The 12933-nt window shown below is 46.3% G+C and overlaps 1 protein-coding gene and 1 long non-coding RNA gene across 2 annotated transcripts in view; one reads left to right on the forward strand and one right to left on the reverse strand.

The window, feature by feature from the left end:
• LOC118538276 (uncharacterized) overlaps window positions 1-795 on the reverse strand; it is a 33597-nt gene extending 32802 nt beyond the window's left edge. Inside the window, exon 1 of the mRNA XM_078070626.1 lies at window positions 406-795. The gene's annotated coding sequence lies outside the window, so the exon portion shown is untranslated. The remainder of the gene's footprint in view (window positions 1-405) is intronic.
• Window position 796: 1 nt separating this feature from the next.
• LOC144381600 (uncharacterized) lies at window positions 797-6880 on the forward strand. The gene is made up of 2 exons (XR_013447058.1): window positions 797-1074; window positions 6531-6880. It is a non-coding gene; the product is annotated as an uncharacterized LOC144381600 (long non-coding RNA).
• The last annotated feature ends 6053 nt before the right edge of the window (window positions 6881-12933 follow it).

Below are 12933 nucleotides of genomic sequence, written 5' to 3' on the forward strand. Positions count from 1 at the left end.
ACAATGTTGCATTTGCACAGGTCTAGAGGAGTGTGATAAACATATTCAAAACAACTATCCCACTCCAAGTGAAAAGCGCACCCTTGTTTGGCTTATTGCAGACTCTCTGGCTCCAGACCCCACGTCTCTCGCGGGGGGGGGGGGATGATGTCCCTCTGGGGGGGACAAGGGGTTGGGAGGGTTTTCTGTAGTCATCAAAACCTGTGGGTGGTCCCCGCCCTGAAGGCCTGGTTTTAATCACTGTCCAGGCAAGTCACAGCCTGACTTTAACATATGAAAGGAAGGAAGAGAGAAAATGCTACTTGCTGGGGCCAGGGTTTCTCCTTGGGTCCTTGAGCCGGTTCCTGACCCTCCAGGACCCCTGGCAGTTAGTTTTGAATCCTTAAATTAACAAGCAGGGTTTACCTGAGCAAACACACATGGGCATGGAGGTAAAGTTTACTGCCTCTCCGGGGAGGCTCATGAGGCGCTCTCTGGGGGAGTCACTGCGAAGGGCCAGGGGGCAGCGGACGCCAACACCCAGGTGTCCCCCCAACAGGCGCGCCCCCTCCGCTGCGCTGCTGCAGGAATGGCGGCACCTGCGTCCTGGGCAGCTTCTGCGTATGCCCCGCCCACTTCACCGGCCGTTACTGCGAGCACGACCAGAGGCAGAGGTGTGTGCCTGCGGGAGCCGGCTGAGAGTTGGGCGGGGGGAGAACCGGGGCTTGACCTTGCGGAGGGGAGCGGGCGCGGGCGGAGGGCGCCGCGGTAGGGGTTGGGGGAGGGGAGTGGGGAGTGGATGGGCGCAGGCGCTGAACACGCGCGGGGTGTGGAGGGGCGTGGAGGGGCGCGGACACGAAGGGCGGGGGGCCGGGCGGGGCGGGGCGTAGAGGGGAGCGGACACGAAGGGCGGGGCGTGGAGGGGCGTGGGCGTGGATAGCGCATGCGCGCCGACCCCGCTGATGCTGCCTCCCTGTCCACTCAGGGAATGCGGCGCCCTGATGCACGGAGCCTGGACCTTCCACCGCTGCCGCCTTTGCCGGTGTGTGTTCGCAGCTCTGCACTGTCTCCCCCAGCAGACGCCGGGCAGCTGCGGTAAGAGGATCGCGTCCTATGCACACAGTCCCCGCTCGCAGGGCATTGCTCCTTGGTACCCTCCAATCCGCAGAGCGGTAGCTGTGCCAGGCGACACAGAAACGAGAAACTGGGTTGATTGATCACTTAGGAAAGTCACATTGGTTGTGAATCACATAGCATATTATCATTATTATTTAAAGTGATTCCTAAGTTTACTCTGCCCCGATTGCTGGGTTTAAATGTGTTTTCCAAACAGTGTCCTTTGAGTGCGCAGACTTTGGGGAGCACAGCAGCTGGTAAGCAGAGCCAAGCCTGGCAGAGAGGTTGCCCACTCAATCTCCAGTGACTGCCCTACACCACGCCAACACCGTCTCCTTAACTTTGAAATGAGGAGGGCAGCGGAGCAGGACAGGGACAGGCGTGGATGGCCAGGCGCCGCCCTTTAGAGCCAACCAGGCAGTGCTCCCAGAGAAGGAAGGCACCTTGTAACCACCCTCAGACCTGCCAGGCATATGAAAAGCCAGGAGGGTGTGGAGAACACATGGGGTGAACACTCATTTGTGAGAATTCTGAGCAGGGAGCAAACTCAAGGCACATGTTTCCCTTGTTAAACTCAGGAACATGAATTTCCTGGGTCAGAAAACAGACTTAGGAAAAGGAGGCACAGCATTTCCATCCCACATCCTGCACCCTCTCCCGTCTTCGGCATGCTCTGCCTGGACTCCAGTGAGAAGCACAGTGAATGAAGGCACACCCCTTCAGCCTCTTCATCAGCCCTGAGGGCCTTGGCTGTGCAGTGAGCAGTCAAAGCTCCCAGACCCCCTTTTCTGTTCCTCCGTCCACCTTCTTCGACTCTGGCCAAATCCCACGGTTGAAGGGGATTTACTTCCTGATACCACAGCCCTTCAACAGCACTCCCCACCCCTTTGTCCACTGTCAGGACTGCAGGGGAGGGGCAGCACCACTGGGGGTGGACCCTCCAAACCAGCGTCCTGCCCCTGCCTTCCTGGTGGGCCCAGTAGTGGAGGAGCGCACTTAATGACTGCTCAGCTTCCAGCCCACCTTCCTGCCCCTCCCTCCCTGTGCTGCAACCTTGGGGAGGATGAGCTGTCAAGAGATGCTGAATGAAGGTACAGCCCATCAAGCCCCCTTCCTGCCCCTCCCTTCTCATCCAGCTGTGCATGGTGTGGCCAGTGCCAGTAGGGAGAGAGAGGTGATGGTACAGCATTGCACGATGTTGCGGGTTGTCCTCCCTCTCTCCTGCCCACCGGGTTTCCCAAAGCCCCCCGCCCCCCCCTTCCATTTGCCGGGCTTATGCCCCTGATTCGCTGGCTGCTCCTTTTGTGGCCCAGAGAAAGAAGGACACAAGTTAGGGAACAGGCATCGGAATGGCAAGTGGCACCTGTGTGGTCCTACAGGTGAAGTCATTTCCTACATGCCCTTGGCGCTCCCAGCAGGAGTGTGGGGACGGGGCTAGCTGCGGGCATTTGCAGTCTCCTATGCAAGGCCAGCTTGGGTTCAGAAGCAACAGGGCAGGGACCAGATTCCAGACCCTCTGCTTACTGTTTTCTATCCTTGGAGACCTCCAAGGCTGGGAATGCTGTCTGCCAAGGACTGGGGCAGTGGCTCCTCCATGTGACTTCTGCTCATCACAGTTAAACAAAATAGCCATGTTTCACAGTAATTTGTCAGGTGCCGAAAGGACAGGAGCACTTTTGTACTGTTGGACCTTCCTCCCTCAGGGCGGATGACCGTGCTGGCTTGCTGACGGAGGTTATGATGACAGGAGGGATGGTGATGAGAATGATGATGGCTCTTAGCATAGTTCAGGCACTGTCTCCACTTTATCCCGTTTGATTCTCTTAAGTCCATGAAATAGGTATTATTGTACTTTTTATATTTGAGGAAGCCGAGGCTTCGAGGAGTTAATTCCTACAGCTAATAAACATGATCTGATATTTCTTTCTTAAGAGATAATCACAAAAGGCTAATTGTCAATTTAGAAAAAATACATTTTATAACATTTAATTATTTAAAAATAGTGCAAAAAAACATACCATAGCATATTGATGTAATTATTATTCTATGAATAGTAAGAATATTACTCTATGAATAAAATGGCTACCCTTTATGGACTACATAAGGACATCCCTAAAGTATGTCAAACACTTTTTTAAATTGTGATATAATTTGCAGTTAAGAGTATATTAGTTTCAGGTGTACAACATAATGATTCGCTATTTCTGTATGTTGTGAAATGATCACCACACTAAGTCTAGTTAACATCCATCGCCTCCCATAGTTATGGTTTTCTTTCTTGTGATGAGAATTTTTAAGATCTACCCTCTTAATAACTTTCAAATGTAGATTTATTAACTTTAGTCAACATGCTGTACATTACATCCCCGTGATTTATTTATTTTAAAACTGCAAATTTGTACCTTTTGATCTTTGGTCGTCACTCACTTTGCCCACCTCCCAGCCCTCACCTTTGGCAGTCACCAAACTTCTTGTATCTATGAGCTGTGTTGTTTTTATTTAAGATTCCACATGTGAGAGTTTATGGTATTTGTCTTTCTCTGTTCCATTTATTTAATTTAGCAGAACACCCTCAAGGTCCATCCGTGTTGTCACAAATGGCAAGATTTCCTTCTTTTATGTGGCTGACAAATACTCCATTGTGTGCGTTTGTGTTATCTATCATATATTTTCTTTTATCCACATTTATGTCACATTCATTTTATTTATATCATATTTACACATTTATATCATATATGTTCTTTGTCCATTCATCCATCAGTGTTCACTTAGGTTGCTTCCATGTTTTGGCTATTGTAAAAAATATGCAGTGAACACAAAGGTGCATATATATTTTTGAGTTAGTGTGTTTGTTTCCTTTGGATAGATGCCCAGAGAGGGAATTGCTGGATCATATGGAGTTCTATTATTAATTTTTTGAAAACCCCCATACCCGTTTCCGTAGTGGCTGCACCAGTTTACATTCCCACCAACGGTGCATAAGCGTTCAGGATGTGAATCTTAACTACTGTGCCATTTCTGTACTCTTCCTATAGGAATAATTATCAATATAAACTAAAGATATTTTTGATAGTGTTATTTTGAATATTGAAAATATAGCCATATTCTAAATCTATAGGTGTTTTAAATCCTTTACTGGGATGTTATGAGGATTTTGAAGAACATATGGAAGATAGAATGGAAAATTATGTTCCTAATATGATGAAAGAGATGTGAATCAAGGATACATCTGAATGGGTGAGTCGCCAGTAGATAACATCATACTACAAAATCATGACCCTCCAGCACCTCCAGGGACCTGAAGGACATAGGACCTCCTAGGGTCCTTCTTGCCCTGATGCTCTGTGGGTCCAAGAATGACAGGCTTTCTTAGTGCCAAATAGAATGTCTTTTCAAGAGCATGGTTTTCCATTCTGATTCAGAAGAACACTATTAGTTTCTCAACTTGCCCTCCACCTTCTCACGTAGATGTTGAAGGATAAACTGAAAGTGAAATAATCGTGTTTGTTGCTGTGAGCTATTTTGTCATTTTCCTGTTACATGATGTAAATAGTGTTTTGTGAATAATATTCTCAATAAATATTGAATGGATGGTCTTTGACCAGTTAGTTCCAAATACAGCTCCAAAGAAGAAACACCATATAAGCCCTTACCTGTTATTAGATTGCATTCAAAAGAAACCATTTTGAGTATTCTAAAAACGATATGCTTGAGGCAGGCAACTCTCATTACCTCTACTATTTTCTTCATTTACATTTGTTAATTTTGCATTTAAAGAGACAGTGTAGCATAATAGAAAAAGCATTGGAAAATCCCTCCAAAATACTTGTTCAACTCCCCAAAAATAACTTGTTATAATGCTTACGATCTTTATGAAAGGTTGAATAATTTGCTTGTGTTTCAGTCTCTTCAACTACAAAATTAGAGCTGAATATTTACCCCATGGATTTGTTAAGATGAAAAGGACTTCACCTGTTATATATGATGCACAAAATAAATTATTATTTTATTCTCATCCCCATTAACAGTGTTCAAGTCAATATAGTGAGGTTTCAAAAATTATTTTATAATCTAGCATTTATATGCAAGTTTACTGAAATGTGTTTTTTAGTTTGTGAACAATATCCACTAATTGAGGGGCATTAAGTTAATTATGGTTAAAAAACAACAACAACAACAAAAAAACAGGCTTCCAGCAAACAGGAAGCTTAGTGTTGAGCCAGACCAAAAACTCATTATACCAAGGGGTGGTTCTTCCCCTACGTAGCCCCCAAAACTTAAGTATTTCATTAGCTTCAAGAACCAGTTTCGTGTTCCAAAATTTAGAGTCTTAAGTACTGACACGGTGAAGTAGCAAATTCAAGTGCCTTCAGGGGTAAACAGGGAATGTGAATGTCAGGTTGGGGTCAGGTCAAGCCTCACCTCATGCTTCCAACTCAGTTTTAAAAATGGTATTTCTGACACCAACCAACCCAAACAAGGAAACAACCATCATAGGGCCAGAACCAGCCTATTCGGCCTATGGGTGACATGGCCCTCCAGGGTCGTGGCCCCAGCCAGCAACAACATGCTGTGTGGGAGAGACAGAGACCCTTTGTCCTGCCCTCTGGGGACAGTCTCCCACGCTAGGTGCCATTGTAATGGGTAAGATTCTCTGGGTGTCATGGCAGGAGAGGAAGCCGTCTGGCTCCCAGAGGTATCTGCAAATTGGAGAGTTTTAGGAATGCTGCTTCTGGACCCCACATTGAAATATGACATTCTCCTCATTCAGGGTGGTCTTCAAACTTTTTTCTTTTTAATTTCCCACTCCCCTCCAGTAAAAACACTTGAGTATGTTCCCCATTCAGTGGTGTGAGACAGTGGTCATGCAGAGCAGGTGCAAACTTGATTTTACTTACATCTTCTTTCTCACATTTGCACAGGACTAATACACATGATAAAAATCTGTGCTGTGTCTGACCAAGTCTGAAAATGGCCTTTTGATAAGGATGTGATACGAATCCTAGGTCACAGTAAGTCATCCACTGGAGACAGAATTTCCTTTTTGGTAGGAGGTCAGTTAATGGCTGTAGAACAATTGATTCAGTCGATTCTAAGAAGTACAGTAAATATTGTAAGGCTTAGTTTTACATTTTCTGTAAATGTATAGTGGAAGTTCTAATATTGTCTCTCTGAGCTCAGTGGGTGACCGTGGGCCTCCCGAGAGGGACACCGTATGGTACTCACAGCCCCAATTTGCGTACCCCCATGGGCAGCGCTGACTTGGTCTAACCTCATTCCCAGAGCTGACTAAAGCAGGAGCCTGTGAGTTTGTATCCAAGAAATGACTGCCAACAGGGCCTTTCCTGTGGGCAGCCTGTTTCCTTCCAGCAGGGAGAGTCAACACTGAAGCTCAGTATGGGCTGACCCCGTTCTTACCTGGATTATTTTTTCAGACCTGGAAGATTTTGTCGCCGCGCGCTCCAATGGACTGAGTGCACAACGCATGCTGAGTGTCCTCTTCCTTCTTCCGTGCTTGCTCTTCCAAAGCCTCCTCAGGGAAGGGGGAGACTGCTGACCAGACCCTAGTTGACCGAACCAGACTGCTGACCGAACCCACAGTTCCACACCGGCAGAGCCTTGGCGTCCCTGCGCAGCCTGAGCCAGCATGGTCCTCCGTGGGAAGGCCGGGACTTGGGCAGCCTCTCATTTTCTGTGTTGTAGGGAATAGATCTGTTTCATCTCCTATCAAGTGAAGCATTCGATGAATGTTTTCATTGTTTAATAAATATTTTCATGAACGAGACTGTCTCGCTTCCCTAAGCCTTATTTCAAGGTCTGTGACTTAGACACCATGAGTAAACACTTGTGCTGGGGCCTATTCAACCCTAAATTCTCTCTGATGATTTCAGAGTAAACAGCACATGGCCCCTCGCAGATGACAGCTCTTCCTCGAGCACCCCTTCATCCCCCCGACACAGATGCACCGTGGCTGTGGCAACACGTCCTGTCACGCATCTGGGCACTGTTCGTCTCCCGCACCGCTCTCTGAGTCCTCGGCCGGTAGACACGGCCCCACACGGGCTGTGCTCCGGGTCAAGCATAGCTGCAGCCTCAGAAAAGCTTCATGGATAAGGAAGGCAAGAGAGGGGAGGGAGGGTGGGAAGGAGGGAGCCAAGACGTGGGTCTGACAGCCAGTCAGCCCACCTCCTTTTCTGCGCTTCCTCTACTAACCAGGGCCCCTGTGACACCCTTTTCAGGGCAATTAGCACTGCCTGGGATTATCACCATCTCCTTAAAAGGGGAAGATCCTACACAGCAGAGCCCATTCTCAAGGCAAGGCAGAGGGAGAATTAGCACAAAGAGGTTACAGCCTCAGGCTCTAGGCTAGCCCTCCACTCTTGGAGTCCAGCCATCTCCTAGCCCGCCAGGCAAGCACAGCTTCCTTGCAGTAGGCCAGTCCCCGAATCTTGTTCCACACTCAAACCTGTCCATGCACATGATGCGCCTTGCTCTGTGTTCCCAAAGCTGCCTTGCTCTGTTGGATCTGGGAACTGTATATATCTAGTGACTGGGGAAGGAGAGGAATACATGAGCGGAGGCTAATGGGCCTCTTGAAGCCTTGGGTGGGGGGAGCCTTGACACAACCCAAAGGTATGTATTCTTCCAAACACTGCGGTGCCATCCAGGATCTGCTATGCTGGCGTGCGTCGGTTAATTTCGAGACAGGTGTTACCATCTGGTCTCCATCAGGGTTCTATGATCAATGTGCAAACAAGGAGTAGAGAGTGGAAAACACAGGGTTAATGATTAATCATACCTGGGGCTGACAGGAGCATAAACCATAAGTAAGGAACATAACCAACAACAACATGAAGCTGGGTTAATAATGTAACTCATACAACTCTAGTACTGCTTATGCTTTCAAGACAGTCTAGGAAGCAAGCATCCAGCCTCAGTCTGAACCCCAAGGTGAAATCAATCTGAATTTGCAAAACATAAAGGGACTGAAGGCCCATCTTCCTATCAGTTGCACAGTACTCGGGAGTCAGGCGTTCTAAGCTGGATCTACCAACGATACTAGCTCTCTGATAATTTTCACAGCCCTGTTTGAACCATTCCTACAATGAGAAATCGGAGTGAAAACAAGAAGAATATTACCAGTTATTCAGGTAAACAAGAATAAAATGGGAGCAAGGAAAGGACTCGGGAATAGATAATACAGCCTGTGTTAAAATATTAATTGATCAAGATATTGATATTTTATAAGGCTTATGCAATTTCATTTAAAATGTTCCCAGCTGAACTCAATGGAAAGGCCATCCCATGACATCATATTGCCCTTGTGATGATGTAACGCCACACGTACTGGAGTACTTTTGGGGACAGAAAGGTGCCCTGCCCCCAGACAGTTACCACAATGCTCCACTGTCAAATACTGCACTGGAGGGTGGTTTTGACTCCCCCTCGATGAGAGAACACTACACCTCGAGGGGAACAGAGTGATCGATGTGAGCTCTGAAGTGGGAAGTCCCGCTGAGTTCCCTAGGCTGCTACCGAAGTGCTCCACGTAGTATGCACACATGTGGAAGTACACATATCTCCAGTCATCCGCTGACAGATACTTAGGTTGTCTCCGTTTCTTGGCCATTGTGAGTAATGCCACGGTGATCAAGGGATTGCAGGTATCTCTTCAAGACCCTGTTTTTATTTCCTTCACATACATACCCAGAAGAGGAATTGCTAGATCATAAGGCAGTTTCATTCTTCATTTTTTGAGGAACTTCATCCTGTTTTCCACGATGGTTGTACCAACAGTGTACAAGTGTTCCCCTTTGTTCACATCCTCATGAATACTCATTAGCTCTTGTCTTTGGTATAAGAGCCATCCTAACAGGTTGCATATGTCATTGTGGTTTTGATTTATATTTCCCTGATGAGTAGTGACATTGAGTCCCCCTATTCAGATACCCATAGATCATTTCATGTCTTCTTGGGGAGAAAGTCAGGTCAGGTCAGTAAAGGGTTGATTTGGACTATGGTTCCTGAAAAAGCAATTACTAACGTTGGGAGACATAAATATTTCTAGGCAATTGTGATTTTTGACAGCAAAGTTGTCTTTAAATGGTTTCCAGTGCATTCTGAGCTGTACCTTTTATATCAGCTCAATTATTCTAGAAACAAACAAGTGATAAACTTTGAAAACTGCTCCTCAGAACTTGATGAATATGTTTATACTATGTGTAGAATATTTACCAAATGCTTTTTACACTTTTATACCAATAGGAAGTATGCTGAAAAACATAGGCAGACAAAAGGACACTACACCTCGAGGGGAACAGAGTGATCGATGTGAGCTCTGAAGTCTTATTTTCGACGGCTGCACTTAGGAAATTGAACTGAGAGGACTGTCCCACATTTGAGAGGCTATAATTGTGGTCAAAAGGAAAAGCAAAATGTGTTCATTATTATTATTATGAATATGTAAGGTATAAACACTCATTTACCTTTTAAGCAGAAAATGTGTTCCTTCTAATAGAATAATTCCTGACTATAAATAAGAAAACCAAATTAACCATTTTTTATATCTATCATCTATCATCTATCTATCTATCTATCTATCATCTATCTATCATCTGTCTATCTATAAATCATCTATCATTATCTATCTATCTATCTGTCATCTATCTATCATCAATCTCCCTCCCTCTCTCTCCCTCTAAGAAACATTTACCTAGGGGCACCTGGGTGGCTCAGTTGTTAAGCGTCTGCCTTCGGCTCAGGTCATGATCCCAGGGTCCTGGGATCAGGCCCCGCATCGGGCTCCCTGCTCCGTGGGAAGCCTGTTTCTCCCTCTTCCACTCCCCCTGCTTGTGTTCCCTCTCTCACTGTGTCTCTCTGTCAAATAAATAAATAAAATCTTAAAAAAAAAAAAAAAAAAAAGAAAGAAAGAAACATTTACCTACCTAACTCAGAAAAGAACATAAATTACCATCCAGGAATTGTGAAAAGTAAGCCATCAGCTTCTTCATGGTGCATGGAGAATTTGAGGATAAAAGGTATTTTCCCTGTAAATAGCTCCCCAGGTGTCCAGAGAGATCATTAAAAAGCAGACACTTCCCAGGACACAAAAGAGGATCCAGGGCTCATGGTTGGAAACGTCACATAAATGTGTCACCTGTCTTATCTCCGTCCTGCCATTGAGGAAAGCACACAGAGACAGCTTCCTAGGCCAGGATCTCAGCGCTGCCCCATCCCAGGGATGAGCCTTCTCACAGCCCTGGTTTTGCTCACCATGACAGCTGATGCGGGGCCCTCCTCTGGAGACAGCACTTACAAGCTCTCTCCACTGTGGACTGTTTATAGAAGCGACTCTCTCCTTGTCACCTTCCCTTCTCACTCAGACTACCCTGGCACAGCTAGAAAAGTAGGATCTGTTCCCACAAGGCCATGTGGGCTCTTGCTAAGGGAGCCCCCTGAGGACACTGAGAGAAGGGACAGGGAGAGCCACAGGGGGTGATACAGTCACGGGGTGTCAATGTCCTGACCTTTCAGAGCCTTTAACCCACTTCTGCATTAGAGTTTACCGCAGAGTCAAAGCGAATGCCTGCCGGGCCAGGAGCCCTCTTGTACCTTCGGCCACATCACAGTCCCTGCACCCCGGCCTGGAAGCAATTGATTTCTTGGCTGGGAGCATTAAGCGGAGCTCTGAATGTATGTCCAATGCTTGAGGTCTGCAAAAGCCACCCTGGCACAAGTCACTTCGTATCACACGGGCAATAGACCCTGTGACCGACCTTTCCATTGAATTTATCTTTGAATCCTTATCTTTAAGTTCTATAAGCTTTATAGGCACAGGCTTTGTCATTTCACCTGGACCCTCTGCCTTTGGAAAGGAAAACAAGGAGTGGTGTCTCCCCCAGTTAGAACGGCTGGGCCCCCCACTGATCCCCTGACCAGCAACTGGATCCCGACTAGACATTCTGAAAGTCTGTCGCGACAGCGATGGCTGAGTCCCCAGCAGTGAATCCTGGCAAGCTGGAAGGGAGCATGCTTGGAAATGTCTGCAGCACTTCCGCTGGTGTGTAGACACTGGCATGCAAGCAAAGATTCCATAGCCAGCTCTCCAGAACGAAATGGATCTATGAAAAATATGTGTCGTTACTTGTAATACTTGCTGTATATACTTACAAAGACGTTATACATTCGAAGGGGACAGACCTCTCAATTTATTAATAGTAAGGTAGATTCAGTTTGTTATACATAACATATAGATAGCTCAGAATTTATACATAATAATAATAGCAACATATATAATATTCTGTTGTAAATCCCATGTAGCCAATAAGCTGTTGTTGAGTTTTTACCCAATTTTGCATATGAATGCAACCTATGGTTCTGATTCAACCATAATCTGACAAATGGTGCTGCATCGTAATTCACTCTTTCTGCAATGAATGTATTGTCATTACATCTGTATGTGATCTACTGAGAAACGATTTCTAATGCTCATACAAATGAAGTCAATGAACTGAAACCCCTTTGAACTCTGTTACTACATGTGTGAGAACTTCACGGCTTGTTGACATGAGTGACTCCTTTGCTGTTTTAAAATGTACCTGGGATTAGTTTTAGTCAAGTCTGGTGAGACATACAGGCACGGAAAAGATTGTTATGAAGGAAGAAGTTTATACGTGCAGATCCCTAGAAATAGGAGGCATGGAACACCACACAGAGCCACATGGGGAAGCACCAGCCTCCTTCAGGAGACAGGGCTACAAGGGAAGATAGCAAACCTTGGTCGTCATTCTGAGTAGACATAAAATGAGACAAATTGCGGTTTGAGTTTTCCTTTCAGATCATGCATATGTATGAAACACGTTGCATCTGAATGGACTTTGTGTGCCCTGTCAGGGTCAGTATCTTCCTCCACAAAACAAAATCTGAGACTGCTGGATTGAAAAATGTCACTTACTCACCCCAGAAACTCCTAGAAATCCATCATCTCCAGAGTATAGTTTCCATGCCATCTGCAGGGAGGCTCTAAGGATTAAGAGTCACTACCTGGTGGGCTCCATGGGTGAATGCAGCACTCAGAGCCTAGGGCTGGACCTTATGAGGAAAGACTTCTGAGGGCAGAAGGAAGACACTAGGCGCATGAGACCATGGCACAGATGAAGGGGCTAAGGTTTCCAGATCAGAGACTCGGTAGAGTATCACCACCTGAGCCCGACCATGTCTGGCTGACGTCCCTTCCCCATTATTGGTGCTCCTCTGAGCGGGGATGAGGCCAGATATGAGGCTGCGGCTGGCATGAGCACCACCTGGGGGTCTCCCTACAAGACTGCAGTAGGCCTTCCTTCTCCTCTCTTGTCTTCTCCAACTACCCGTGTGCCAGGACAGGTACTTTCTTCCATGACTTCAGCAATTTCACCGACAGAAGCAGGCGAGAGGCAGAGAAGCGAAGTCAGGTCTCCAAAGATTGGCCCAGAAACGCATTCACCCTTTTTCAGTTAGGTAGTTTGCAAATATTTTCTCCCACTCAGTATGTTGTCTTTTCAATGTGTTGATGATCGGTGATTTCCTTTGCTGTGCAGAAGCTTTTTAGTTTGGTGTAGTCCCAGCTGTTCATTTTGCTTTGTAGCTTTTGCTTCTGGTGTTAAATCCAAAAATCAGTATCAAGAACGATATCAAGAAACACTCTTCCAAAAACATTGTGTGTTAAGGTGAACAAATGAATAGAGATATTCTGACACCTCTGTGCTCCATAGTTTTAATAGATTCTTGGCTGGCTCAGCAGGCACAGCATCTGACTCTTGATCTCAGAATCTTTAGTTCAAGCCCCGTTTTGGTCATGGA

This window comes from Halichoerus grypus, chromosome 4 (genome assembly GCF_964656455.1).
Source record: "Halichoerus grypus chromosome 4, mHalGry1.hap1.1, whole genome shotgun sequence".
NCBI lineage: Eukaryota > Metazoa > Chordata > Mammalia > Carnivora > Phocidae > Halichoerus > Halichoerus grypus.